Raw genomic sequence first — 15,975 nt, forward strand, 5'->3', positions numbered from 1 at the left:
CCCAGGAATAACTAAAACAGTATTAGCTAATTTACATAACAATTGATTCAATAGTTATGTTTGGGACAAATTACAAAGGGGAGGGCTGGTGTTTTTGGAGGGACAGTCGCAATTTATCACGCAAGAATTTTTGAAGAGATATGGTATTTCATACATTTGAGGGAGGGTCACTATATTTTGTGCAACTATGAGAAGGCGAGATGTAGCTGATTTAGTGCTTCATCCAAAAATATCAAATCATAATACATGGAGTCTATCAGGCAAATTATTGACACTTTACCCCCACAAAACATGCTATATCTGTATATTATATATGTTTGATAATGTATTTAAATGTACTTTGCTTGAATTGGGAAGTAAAATGTGCATTTGTGTACAAGAAATTGATTTCTGAATTTCATCTAAAAAGTTGGTTCACTATGGTGTCTATGATGAAATTATGAATAGTTTTTTCCAATACAAAAATAGGTAAATCTTTGCATTTGTGTACTCTTGATTATTGATGTTAATGTTCTTGATTCGACTTGAGTGGTTAAAAGTCTATGGTTGTGCAAGAAATTTGATTTTGGAATTTCACTGAAATGTCAATTCACTATGCATTGCGGTCTATGATGAAACTATGAATATTTTTTTTTCAGCACAAAATTAGATAAATCTGTGCATTTATGTATGCTTGATTATTTAGACTAGAGTGGTTACAAGTCCATGGTTGTGTAAGAAATTTGATTTTGGAATTGCACCGAAATGTCAATTCACTATGCATGGTGGTCTATTATGTGTACGTATTTTGTTGGTGATTTCCAATTCAGGAAATATCACATGGACAATCAAAGTTTTGGCCTAAGAATGAGCTTCTGTCAAAAGTGACCCTCCCCCAAGATAGGTTTATAAAAAGTGACCCTCCCCATTCCCCGGCCCACCCCCCTGTAATTACTGAAGGCTCCCTTAACGTGGCCTTGTCTGCGTCGATTATATAGTACGTAAGGTAAAACGCCCATTATCTGTAAGTGAGAAAGAAATAATGGTGAGAAAATTGGTATGGTGAAATGTCAAATTTCAGACATCAGACACTAATAAGACTCAACGGACCAATTTTCCACTTTTAATATTTCAACCTTGCCTGGGTTGTTTAAAACGTCAACCTATACAACGTCAAAATGGATTTTGGTGACGCCTAGAGTTCCATTAAAAGTGAGGAAAAAGTGAAGTGGACAAATTTAAACAAAGATTCACATTTCACACGTCTACGCATTTGACCAAAATTAGTCTCGGTGGACATAAATGCAAATGCTCCCGCAGCGCAGTGTGGTTCCTGTATGTGGCAAATTGATAACACACACAAGGACATATTGGCACAAACCCATAAATCTCGGGAGTAAGAAATGGTTTCATGAGTTGCTTAAATGTCCGTCCCAAGGAGAGGGGGTAGAGGTGTTTTGGTCTCAGCACAGGTTTCTTCTTGCTATTATTTTATTTTAATACGTTTGACCATGCATGATATGTATTACCAACAAAGATTTATACTACCAACCTTTGGTGTCTTTGTCTTGTGTTTGCACTGATTAAGCAAAGATTTTCATCAATGCTACTGATGCCTTGAAAAGATGCGGAAAGTTTTAGTTGGTTAGTTAGTTAGTTATTTGTTTGTTTGTTTGTTTGTTTGTTTGGATAAGTTAGCGCTTGGGTATTGAAGTTACGCGTTAGTTGTAACTTGAGGTAGGAACTGAAAGACAAAAACTTTGATCAAATTTCCTCTGACAAACGTTAAACCACTGCCTTTCACAATCAATAATAAAAACGAGTCATTGACAATGACATAGTCCCCACTTGTAATAGGAGTATTAGTCTTGATGGGGCAGGGAAATGCGGTCATTAAGAAGTATCACTGGAGTGTATATGTTGAGATCTATGGGCACATAGGTCTATGTCGTTGTTCCCAATTTGAAACACATGAGGCATGTTTAAGCTATGGTTCTAAATTGGGAAAAAAGATCAGACCTCTAGCTGTACTGGCCAGCCAAGAAATACATATGCGCATAATAATGAGGTACAAGATGTGACATCATAAGGTCTAATATCCTATCAGAATTGGAGGGTATAGAACTTGTGGTTACTGAGTTATGGATATATATATATATATATAATCAAGGTCAAAGGTCATAAGGTCACGTGACATTTTGAAAAAAAACATTGTATTGCTAATTAATCCCTATATGCCAAAAATCACACCTCTAGCTCTATTCGCTTGCCCAGAATTAGATGTGTGCATAATTAATGAGGTAAAGCGTGTGTTGTCATAAGGTCTCCCACCCTACTAAATATAAAGGACATAGCACTTGTTGTTACTTATTTATCGGCATAAACGTATATTTCAGGTCAAAGGTCATCGAGGTCACATGACATTTGGTTGAAAAAATTTCTATCCTATTGTTATCCCTATATACCAAAAATCAGACATCCAGCTCTATGGGCTTGCTCAGAATTATATATACGCATAATTAATGAGGTACAGTATGAATCATCATAAGGTCTCCCATCATACCATATATGAAGGGTGTACCACTTGTGGTTACTGAGTTATGGACAAATATGTATATTTCAGGTCAAAGGTCACCGAGTTCACGTGACATTTTGTCAAAATATTGTATTGCTAAGTTATCCCTATATACCAAAAATCAGACCTCTAGCTCTATTCGCTCGCTCAAAATTAGATATGCGCATAATTAATGAGGTACAATATGTGGCATCATAAGCTGTCCCTTCACACCATATATGAAGGGTGTAGCACTTGTGGTTACTGAGTTATGGACAAATATGTATATTTGAGGTCAAAGGTCACCGAGTTCACGTGACATTTTGAAAAAAAATAGCATTGCTAAGTTATCCCTATATACCAAAAATCAGACCTCTAGCTCTATTGGCTCGCTTAAAATTAGATATGCGCATAATTAATGAGGTGCAATATGTGGCGTCATAAGCTGTCCCATCATACCATATATGAAGGGTGTAGCACTTGTGGTTACTGAGTTATGGACAAATATATATATTTGAGGTCAAAGGTCACCAAGGTCACGTGACATTTTGTCAAAATATCTGAGATATCTGCAAGAACGGATGGACTCACGGATGGACTCACGGACGGACATGACCCAATTTATAAGCCCCCTGGACTTCATCCGTGGGGCTTAAAAACTGTGTCACTGCATCCTTTTTGCAATATGAATACGATGAGAAACTAAATTTTTATTTTTCTTGGCCTTATACATGGGAGTCTATGGACTGCCTTATACATGAGAGTCTATGGAGACTGCCTTATACATGGGAGTCTATGGAGGTGAAAACTAAAAAGCCCTCTAACACGGCCAAATTTGATCACATTGTGAAACAAATCGACGTGCATCAGTATGGGTAGGGTACTATCCTTGTGCAAAGTTTGAAAAAAATTGACCTGGGCATGTCTGAGATATCTGCGTGAACGGACGGACGCACAGACGCACGCACGCACACACGGACATGACCAAACCTATAAGTCCCCCCGGACGGTGTCCGTTGGGACTAATTAGGGGTCATCTGGCAAATGTTGGTACTAGAGACGCTAGCTACCTCCCATTTACCGACTTTTTGAAGTTTAAAATGGCAGCCATCCCAGTTTAAATATGTAGTTATTGGGGGGATTCAATTTTCGAAAAAGCAATACTCTTGACCGCGGAGTGACGTCACTTTCACCTCACGCACGCGAGTGAGGTGAAATGGGATTTGACTATGCAGGACAGTGAACAATGCAGAAATTATGTGACAAAGTACAGAACTTAGTGTTTATCATTGACATAATGTTGAAACTTTGAATACTGTTGTAGATGTTGAAAAATCCGCACTTCAATATTTGTTCGCATGGCAGTGTGACGCAAAAATGACGTAAAAATCCGCAAGTTCCCGGATGTCCGCGGTCAAGCAATACTCTTGAAACTTTATTTTCTCCAAGAACTTCAAAATGATTGAGCTCACACATGAAAGCGGTAGACCAGAAATTGCATCCCACCTATATCTGTCCACTCGACGCCTGCCACCATAATATGTATTTTGAAGTAATTTTGCTCATTCTGTAAAATGCAGTTCTTTTTCACCCGCTCAATCAATGCGAAACGTCTGGTGTTTCTCTTTTCGACGCAGTCTATATATACGCGAATGTACTGTCAAATATCACTGACGAAGATGATGGAATTTTAATCCGGACTCGAGAATGCATCTGTCAACTGTACCATCGTCCACCAAGTGGTCTCTTAGGGACTGGTCAGTTTCTTCAGCCTGGGGGGGCCGGTGGATTCATGGGGGGTCACCCTGTTTTTGACTTTGGTGATAGGGGGGGTCACCATGTTTTTGAAATGCCCAATAGGGGGGGTCAGTGTGTTTTTGAATTTTGACACAGGCTCATCATTGCCTAAAATGCTAGTGTCAGCCACAAAATTCATCATTCAGTTGTATTTTTCGGCGCGCCCTTCGGGCGCGTAACTTTAATAATCAGTCATATTTTTCAGCACGCCCAACTTTAACATATCAAGCATACATACATCAGAGATATCTGTATGTTCAATATTTTTCAGCGTGCTCTTCAAGCTCATTACTTTAATATATCATACATCTTTCAGCATGCCCTTCAGGTGCATGACTTTAATATACAAGGCATATATATCAGAGATATCAGGATGTTTCATATTTTTTGGCGCGCCCTTCGGGCGCCATACTTTCAGAGATATCTTGATGTTTGCTAAGTGAAAGTGTACCATTATGAAATCTGCATTTCATATGAAAAGGATGACAAATTCCTGATACTTTTCTGTTCTCTCTGTGAGAATTCAGTATGAGAAAGCAACATGCACAATATTTCACAATATATATTTGATACAGTGACTTATTTTAGAGATAGAAAAATGACAAGATATCTTTCCTTCTCATTGATGCAATTATTTTCCTTTGTTTCATAGGTTTTCTGTAGAAAGATGCTTTTTTATGAACAAAATAACAGTTAAAAAAGGCAGTTTTTGTCATTATTAGCTGTGCTTTTATGGTTTCAATGTTACACAAGAAAAGGTCCTCTCAGACACTGTACACATCAGATTTGGCTAAAAAAGCTCTCTATGGCTCCTCAGTAGATTTAATTGGATGGTTGGCAAGTCTTAACACCCATCAAAGTTTTTGATTCACTGCTTTTTCCTCTTTGATATTAATGATTGACATCCATTTCTGTACAACAGTTCAGGACATCTGGTTAAGCAGAGAAAGTGTGAAATACATTCACAGCTCATTCAAAATACAGCTCATTCAAAATGTACTGTATTTAAACTTTAAGATTGACACTTTGAAATTCCTATCTTACAACTGACATGTCAACAATTTCACTAAAATAGAATGACTATTTAAAATATAAATATATGTAAAATGTAAAATATAATATATATATATATATATATATATATATATAAATATATATATATATATATATATATATATATATATATAATTTATGTCCATCTTTTGTTTTACCTTTGTCGCGCCCAGGGGGGGGGGGTCACCCTGTTTTAGAAATTTGGAATAGGGGGGGTCACCCTGTTTTCAAAATTTGGAATAGGGGGGGTCAGCCACTTTTGACGTGGCAAAAATAATCCACCGGCCCCCCCCCCCAGGCCGAAGAAACTGACCAGTCCCTTAGCAATGTCACTCTAAGTTGATATTTCGATATACTGTAATTTCATTGAATATAATTGAAAAGAGTTTATTTTCGTGAACAGAGATGAAATGTCACCAAAACTATTGTCCCTTAAAACGATGATCAAGGTCGACCCCGTCGTTTTTTTTTATTATCTTCCTATCGCTCGAGAAAATTCCCTCTATTATGTTCGGTTTTCGATTCGCTAGACGCTGCTCTGCTCACAAATTTCTAAACATGCAACAATAAACGTTGGTTCTTTTAATAATAATAATATTTTATTGCTTGCTTGTAAATATAGGATTTACATCACATTTGTGGCAATAAAAGTGTGATACAAAAATAAGTTAAAATTTTCTTCAATAAAGATAAGTATTACAGTATAATAATAGTAGCTAATAATAAATATAACTAGGTATTTCTTTGTTTGTATAAAGTAAAAATATAATCTGCAAGTTGTTCATTAAAAGAGAACTCTTGTTTTGTTAGTAGAGAAATAAGCTGATTTCAGTATTGTCGTTTGGGAAGTTGATTTTACTGAAAAAGTTCTCTCTTTGGACTTTGTATTTCTGACAGACTAATAAAAAGTGTGTTTCATCTTCAATACTGTTGGTGTTACACTGATTGCAGTATCTTTCAGTAATTGGGGTTTTTGGAACAGTGTGTCTTCCTTTTTCATTGCTAGATCATGATTGCTAATGCGAAGTTTGGTGAGTAATTTTCTTTTCTCACCTTGTAACTGTGTTAAGTAGGGTTCTAATCTAAAATTATGCTTTATTTTGGCATACATTCTTAGTTTACTATTTTCATCAGTGATCAATTTTTTCCAAAAGACCTCATAATTGTTTGTTAAATTTGTTTTCATTAATCCAGTTATAACTTTGTGGTGTTTAAGTGATGGAGCTTTATCAAGGAGAAAGTCCATTCCATTGTCTTTAATTAAAGCACTTAAACAGTTAAACCAGGATCTATTGTTAGTGTTGTTTACCATTTGCTCCAGAAAAGCTTCTTTAGCGAGATTATAATGTGGCAGTTGTACGATATGAAGCCAGTGTTTAACAATATTAAGTTTGATCTCAAGTAGAAGTGGGAATTGTCCTAGTTCACCCCTCACAGCGGCATTACAAGCTTGTCTATACACTGTAAAATGTTCTTACAAAATTTGAGGTGAGTTTTTTCAATGCTGATTTATCCCACTTCTTGTAGTCCATGAAATCTTGTCCCCAAATCTCTGAGCCATACAGTAAAACAGGTTTAATGAAAACATTGAATAGATGTAGGGAAAATTTTATCTTTTTGTTGTGCAATAAAACCCTTTTTAAACTATACAAAGATTTTGCTGCTTTATCAGCCAAATTTGTAATTGTGTCACTAAAACTGCCATTTGATTTAATTGTCAGTCCTAAGTATGTATAGCTCTTAACAGATTTGATGCATGTACTACCATAGTTAAATAAGTGTTTATCTATCAAAGGAGATTTACTAAAATTAATTGCTTGGGTTTTCTGTAAATTAACATCAAGTTTCCAATTGGAGCAAAATGTGTGTAGTGTATTTAACTCCCTCTGCAAACCTTCTTTTGAAGTAGAGATTAAGACAAGGTCATCAGCGTAAAATAATGAGTTAACTGGGGTATTATTCAACACTGGTGGTTGAGTATCTACTTTGTCTAGATTTGTTTTCAAGTCATTGACATATAAATTGAACAGACTAGGACTTAGAACACAGCCCTGTTTTACTCCTTTTTCAACTTTCAGGTGGGCGAGATAAAATTATTGTTTTGATGTGTATTTTTGTGTTGGTGTACATGTGTTTTATAAGTCTGTATAATTTGCCATTAATGTTATTTTTGAGAAGTTTATGAAAAGACCAACTCTCCATACCGAGTCGAAAGCCTTAGCAAAGTCAACAAAACAAACATAAATGTTCTGCTTATTGTTAATATATTCATGTATTATTGTCTTCAGGGTAAATATGTGATCTATTGTGCGATGGTTTTTGCGAAATCCAGCTAGATTATTATGTATAATATGATTGTCATCTAAAAACTATTTAGCCTTTCATTTAGAATGTAAGAAAAACTTTTCCTACACAACTTCCAACAGAAATGCCCCTATAATTTTTTGGGTCATATTTATCTCCTTTTTTAAATAAGTGTGTCATAATGCTTGTATTCCAGATGTCTGGAAAGTTGGATGTGTCTAGAACTGCATTAAATAATTTAGCTAAGGGTTTACAGAGAAAGGAGGAACCATGTTTTAACAACTCTATACAAAACCCATCAATCCCTGCTGCTTTTTTACTTTTTAAATTTCTAATTGCTGATAACACTTCATTAGTTGTTATTGACTTATCCAGCTGCTGATTAGCCTGATTCTTAGTTTCTTCAGATGTTAAACTATCAATAATTTGCTGTTGGAAATCATTATACCTGTCATTTTCAATTGAGCAAGAATTTTTGTAAAATTCCATCCATGTTGCTGCTGAGACACAATCTCCAGTATTATTATCTTTATCATTATTTTTTAAGTACTTGATCAATTTCCACATATCATGTGAATTGTTAGCATGTAGACTGTTTAGTTTGTCTAAGTTGCTTTGCCAGAATTGCAATTTCTTATTTTTAACAAGTTTTTTAAACTTCTTTTTCTTTGTGTAATAGATAATTTTAACTGACTGTCATATGGAGCTTTATTTAATAGTTTGCTGTTGCTATTAGGTCCCTTTTTGCTGCATCACAGTTTTTGTCAAACCATTTTGATTTCTTTCTCTTTAAATTTTTCTTTCTCTGCTTTTGTCTATTGAAAATTCCACTGCAGGCTTTATCTAAGATGTCATTAAAATGCTTAGTGGCTGAGTTAATGTCAGATTTGTTTTTACCAATATTAGTATTCAAAAATTCTGCAAAATCTTTTCGTAGCTCATCTGACGCTAATCTATCTTTGTAATTGAAAACAGATAACTTATCCCATTTCCATTTTTGGGGCATTTGTAACAAATTCACAGTATCTTTAACACTACTTGGATTAAAATTTGTTAGTTTGAGAAGAGTTGAAATTTGACAGTGATCTGAAAAAATTGTGAAATTGTGTATTTTAAAATACTCAAAGTTATCGATGATGTCTGTTGTTGCAAGACCATAATCTACTACACTGTTTCCATTCCAGTGGTAACATGTAAATTTTCCACAAATATCTCCAGGTAGTCTGCCATTCATAATTCTTGTATTGCTGGTTTTACATAAATCTATGAGGTTTCTACAATACTTATTTCAATCTTATCCATATTGCAGCGATTAAGATGTGTATCAACAGAATATCCTGGTGGAACTGGTATATGATTTGAGAAATCATTGTCAATAAAATCTGGCAGTAATTCTACTCTGGCGTTAAAATCCCCTAAAATCATGACAGATCCAGAACAGCTATATTTTGTGATCAACTGTTCTAAACGTTCGAAAAATGATTCAATAAACGTTTGTTCTTTCAACAGTTTCAAATGGTGGGCAGCCCCCCCCCCCCCCCCCCCCGAAGTGAGCTTACCTTACTGGCAATGACAAGCAATCTATGTTTCAGATAAACTATTATAAACAAACGGCGGTGGGGTCGGCAGGTCCTCCCAATATTTTACACTGGGCTGTATCACGGCAGAGGGGTGCATTTCAATACCCTCGTGACCGGACAAAACCGGAGCTAGAGCCCCTTCTGTTTGTCAATCTGAAAACGGGTTGTGCCTGCTTTTGTTATATCCCCTGCTTTTCTTCCTATTTCTATGACAAGTTGCAATCCAAACCACATACATCATCACCTCACAAAGCGACATATAAAGATTAATCTAATGAAGTAACGTCATGTGAAAATTAGTTTGAGTGCAATCACCTACATGCAACACAGAGTAAATTTAGCGGACTATTACTTAGTTATGAATCTGAAAATTCAATATTTGCCTAATCTGCTAATGGCACAATGCTATGCGGACGTTGACCCTTGTAAGCCTGCAAGCCACTTTAATTTGCATACAACCAATACAAATCGAAGAGCATGGTGGCGTTCTGGCAATGTCGTAGACTTGGTTCAAGTCGGTGAATTGTTAAAAAATAAAATCATTTGTAAACATTTCTCTCGTGTTTCTCTTATTTCATACAAACCTATTTGGAATTTGGCAGACAAGACCAGGTTTTGCTAGCGATTGAATTCGTTACCTTTGAGTCTGCGCGGTAGTGAATTGGTTTCTGCTTGACTCATCTGTACAGCGTTCACCTCACTAATCGCGTTCACCCCACTCGTACTCACGCGTATCAAGTGTAAACAGAACACGAATCACCCCGCTCAAACATTCACAAATCACAGACTTGAACCAAGTCTAGCAATGTCGTAATAATTGTTTGCTTCCATAGCAGTAATTGTAATCAAGAAAAGCATAGAATTGGATGTCACCTATCGGTTGAGATTAATTCCTGATTAACCCTTTGAGCGCCAAAGTCAATTTTTGTCACCCTTATAAAATGTACCTAAGTCAATTTTTGTCAGATTTTTGCCAAAATTTTGATAAAAAACCGTGGCCAATGAAATGTTGTATTCACTTGGTCCAAAATTATCAGAAAAATTACGAGAAAATTCATAAAAATTGGTACAATGTTGCACTGAAATTTGGGTGGGAAACCGTGACGTTAGCTGTGTCCATAAACTCAGCAGACGCACGCGAAGAAAGGGAAACACCAATGGCAATAATTTGAGACAATCGCGAATTAGCGGCACAGTGACAATATTCCATCACCATTGTTTTACAGCTAACGCGCATCAACACTGACGGGAAAAATGCAGGCACCCGTTTTAAAACCTTGAGCGTTGGAATAACTTCTTCGGTGCCTAAGACAATTCATCCCCCTATGTCAGGGTAATTAGGAGTCGTTTTTGTGCGATTATCACCATGACAATGATACCCGTTATAATCACTGATATACAATGCTTGGGTATATTACTTTCAATGCGAGTACGAGGTCAATGAGTATCAGCGCCTTTCACACAGCATCAATGCACAGATGGTATTGAGGGAAATTTCACTTCGTGAGCTGAGGGGTATGCCGTCAAAAATAATAATCGCTCTTATATAAAAGAAAATATAAAAGAAAGAATTTTACTTCAATCCGCGCTAATTACTCTCTGCTTTGCAAACCGCTGGCTGTCACACTTTTTTACAAATTCTGTTTTCCAATTAGTTTTATGTTAGCCAATCGGGTAATGAAAATATATCTTCAAAATACCTGACCTGATACATAGTTTTCCAAACAGCCTTGTGTTATTTAGTATTTTTCTGGACAAAATCATAGCTCTTATTGCTACTATCATTCACCTATAACTAAAGGGAGAGATCATTAAACTTGCTGACAGATATAAGGCTTGTGTAACAATCCCCCTCTGCTTGGTTTAAAAGAAAGTAACGCATGCGCAGTTTTTGATCGTTCTGGTGGTAAGGCCTTGTGAACAACTTATGGTTGCGGTAGAGTTGCTCCAAGTTCGTGGATTCATAACGGAATAAGTTGAAGGAAAAAACACTTTAGCAAACTTTCTCTTTCATGACGAGGTGATCACAAAACCAAACGCGTACGTCCGAGAAATGCCATTGGGAGGTCTAGTCTATGGTTGACACCATCAAGTTGCAACAGGTTTCCTGTCAATCGTTGCCAGTGACAGGCGAGGAAATTTGCCATCTTAACCCGGCACGTGTGACTGTAAACAGACACAAGAAGAGCAGGAATCGATAATAATGGAGCTTTCAATATTCAGGAAATATCAAGTTTACCGCAGTCTTAAGTCAAGTTAAAGGTTATCAAAATCTTCCCGAGTTCCCCAGCATCTGTTTTTTCCTCGTAAAAGAAGAAAATTTTATTCATGAAATGAAACCCTGCAGGGAAGCAGCGTGCCTTTCATTGACCTGAAGAGTCGTGACAGCTTAACTATAACTAAGGCTATGAATTGTGAACATGAATTGACGACAGCAAGTTTGAAAGAAAAAGAGTGACTTATGATGTCTTTATAAACAACATCCATGATTTAAAGCTGGGCAATTCTACTTGTATCTGTTGTTTTCGAACGTCGTTAATGATTATACGAGGTTATTCTTGCAACGTAACTTTTTAATGGATATACCAGCGCATACCATCGTTAATTGTGAAATGTAACTTGCAGTCCGCATATTCACTTTCGAGGTTGTTCGAGTCACTGCAATGTAACTATAAGAAAAGGTTTAATATGTATTGTTTACCATTTATCATTTAAGAAACTGGCACGACGGACGTCGACGTATAACGTCTTACTTTGCATGATTATCATATTCATCACTTACAATTGCTTATCTTTGGTACTGATATATCAATATTACGTTTTCCGACAAAGAAGGAAATGCATTTCAGCTCGATTTCTTTTACATATATTCCAGAGTTTCTTCTTGACCAGAAATATGACATTTTCCCATCACTTAAAGTTAATTAAAAGTTTTGGCCATGCTCCCCGTTATAAGACCTCTGTGATCTCTTTCATAACGTTCATTTTTTTTAAAAAAGTTTAATTTATTTCAACAAAGACGTAAATAAAACAAATCTACATAAACCGTGATTGTGTACAAATTACAATGCAACTTTTCTGGAAAAAAACCCCAAAAATCAGTCATTTAATTAAAAGACCATCATATAAATACATTCGGGATGCATTCTTGTCCATAAACTTCAGTTCAAGCATCTGACCCACATAGTAGCGCCCTCTATCGATTACACTCGGCTGCAGTATCGGTCAGCGGGACGGCATTTTCAATACATACGATAAAGAAAATTAAAACAATCATAATTTGCTGGTGCTGAATCAAGCTAAGAGAGTTATATTGCAAAGTAAGAAAACAGTCCAGAAGGTTGGAGCAAGCGACAAGTGTATACTTCGAAGAGTCTTAACAACATTCGTGTGAACAGTAAATGTTACTGATTGATTGTTCGCTGAAAACACCGTATGCGTGTTCATGCTGTATAGCTTTTCCGCTTTAATTATCTGAAATACCAGCGTAAAAATGCGTGATGTTAACGAGAACGCGACACAGTTAGTGCCAAAGGCCTATCCATACCAACAACACTAAATAACGCTGGTCTTTTTACACCATTGTACAATTTATGGAAAGGCGTGGATGATGACGATATATTGGCTATTTCTGTCACAAACGCTATCAAGTGAAAATTGAAACAAAAGTCATATATTACATTATAAGATGTATCTAGTACAGAGACAAACATGAAAATCTGCTGTATAGGTAGCCTATATGGTTAATAAGTTTTCCAAAGAAACATGTAAAATTTATATGCGTGATGGGAAAATGGTAATAAAGATTATGTAATGGTTTCTTAGAAACGTAATGTTGACCTATATATTGCACACACAAATTTATTTTTTGTTTTTTAGAATGAGGCGAACAACGAAGAACAGTGATGAGGCGAATTTGCCAAAACTATAAAGAGGGAGAGGTATATATTAAATCCACAGCCGCCCACCCCAAAGTTAGTGAGGGACCGTGATCTATCTTAACGTCAGATTGATTTATCTTATGGGATACACAAAATATTATGGGTGCCTATCATTTTCTATGCTGATATTTAGAATGTTGACATGGTCAGTATACCCATTGGTACAGTGAAGCTCTACACATGTTTGGTAGAAAAGAGCGACTGTGCATCGCTAGAGTTCAATGACTCCATCTCCCCCCCCCCCCCCTATAAAATGGCCCTGCTTCGTCATAATAAACGAGCCGTTTCTAAATAGCATGTATAATTACGGCGAAATGGGATTATCCGTAATTGGTAGTTTCTGCTACATGCTCGCTCATCGCCACTCAGTATTTGGCACTTTCATCTCAAGCATACATTCACATTTGATCAAACAATGAGAAAATGCTTGATTCTGCGTATTGTGCATAGAAAGTCGTCGACAACTAACTCTGATGTCAACACTAATGCACCTTGTTCAAGATCGCAAACGAATGACCTGAGCGACACTCTAAAGAAACATCGCACCTAGTCGACTCAGCATTTTCAGCAGAACTAGACTGAAAAGCTGATCGTAATCAGGAGAATACGAAGAGTTTGTAGACTTTTCTCTTTCTGGTAGATCGGTAATTGCCATCAAAACATATCTACACATTTGCATTTCATAATACGTTCAAGCAAAGTGTTTCGCGTGGTGCGATGACTCACTATATACACAAGAGTTCAATGACCGGGGAGTTGACGACTGCTGCAGATGCGAATGTGACGTAACAGTTCAGGCTCTTTCCAGGAGCTCGTCTTTGTAGCAATAACCGTACCGTAATTAGCGGAACAATGGCGGGCCGCAGTCGCTGGGCAGAAATGATCGATATACCGTCTAGATAAACAATAACATTGCGGTTCACAGTGAGGACTGTGAACATAAAAAGCAATCTAACTATTATTGTAATCTGTGGTGTACACACATCTCTGGTCAAAACAGTTACCTACGACGGTTACCTGCCCTCCCACAAGGTATCATGGTTGGGCAGTATGGTTTAACCTAGGGCGATGAAGAATGACGAAGGGACGGCGGATATCATAAGTTATATGGCGCCTTACTGACTCTGGTGAAAAGGAACATAAAATGACGTAAAAAAACTCGCGAAAGCATATTTTTCAACACTCACGCACATTTGTTAACCGTGTCATCATACCGTGAACTTGACAGTCTTCACTCAGTTCAAAATTCGCCTCTACATGATAAGGAGAGCGAAAACATCGACACTATGTTCTGTCAATGCATAGACAGTACTTGTTTATGGTCAATTTTCACTTGCAGGGCACTGGCAGGCAAATATAGTCTCCTAAAAGCCGTTTTACATGGAGAAATTTGTGTTTTCAAGAGCGTTGATATTTCTGCAATAGGACTGCGGGACGCCCTTTCAGTGACGTGTTTAGTGGTGTAGTGTAAAACAAAACAGCGAACTAGACAAAGCGTCAACTTGTGTTGCTCTTTGAAGTGCAGTGGCACAGTTCCTTTCATTGCCCCATACCCTACTGCTTTTATTGATCACAGACCTTTGTTATCCTTTTGTATTACAAAGCTATAATCTTTAACCGGAATCGAAATCGCCCCACCTACTTTGTTAGCCACCAAACAAACACAGTGTGAAACTAACCAGTGAGTTTGCGCCCCATCTAAAATAGTAGTGGCCGAGGTTTTGTCCTTGGCATCAATTCTACTAAGTTACATAAGCAACAAAACTGATGGTAAAAATGATTATTGATGATGAATGTTACATCAACGAACAACAGCAAGGACGGTTATATTTAAGTATAAACATGATAATGATGTTAATGAAGATAAAATGATGGTAAAAATGATGATGACGACGATGATGATGATGATGATGATGATGATGATGATGATGATGACGACGACGACGATGGTGATGATGATGATGATGATGATGATGATGATGATGATGATGATGATGATGATGGTGGTGGTGGTGGTGGTGGTGGTGGTGCTGATGATGATGATAGTAAAACAACAACAACAACAACAACAACAACAACAACAACAACAATCACCATAATCATCATCATTATCATCATAAAAAAATAATAGATAGCGTAGTCTCATCTTTGGACCACAGTAGAAATAAGTCTTCAGACTTTTCCATGAACGATTTGATGTTTTGCTGGTTATTTTATGCATCATGTTGTGCAAAAGAAATAAATAAAAATAAATAAATAAATAAAATCTTCATGCTGGTTCAAAACGCCATCGGTATTAAGCAGGATGAAAATCTGGTTGTCAAAAGCCCATTAATATTCTTAAAATTAGAGGTTTGTTATGTAGAGCTAGCAGAGCGACAATGCATCTGAGGAAATCAACGGCAATGGTCGAGAACTCGCGACATAGTACATTTATGCTATAGGGCTATAGGAGAATGTGGAAATGTCGCTATTACTATGTGATGAGATTATCAGCATATATGTTTCATCAATAAAAATGCCAGGCATTCAATAAACCCGTTTCATAGACTTATTGATGAAAAGTTTATCAAAAGTAACATATTTTCCGTATTTATTAATGAGAAATGGGTTTACGTTTTTAAGTAGGTTGAGATACCGAGCACCGGCGCTGCCGACAAAACTCACTGTGTGTTTTGGATGATGTCCAGTTCCAACCCAAATTGAGTTGTCAGCAATAATTTTAGATAATACCCACAAAAACATCGGGTTGACATGTCGGGCAGCG

Source organism: Ptychodera flava, chromosome 10 (genome assembly GCF_041260155.1).
Source record: "Ptychodera flava strain L36383 chromosome 10, AS_Pfla_20210202, whole genome shotgun sequence".
Classification (NCBI taxonomy): domain Eukaryota; kingdom Metazoa; phylum Hemichordata; class Enteropneusta; family Ptychoderidae; genus Ptychodera; species Ptychodera flava.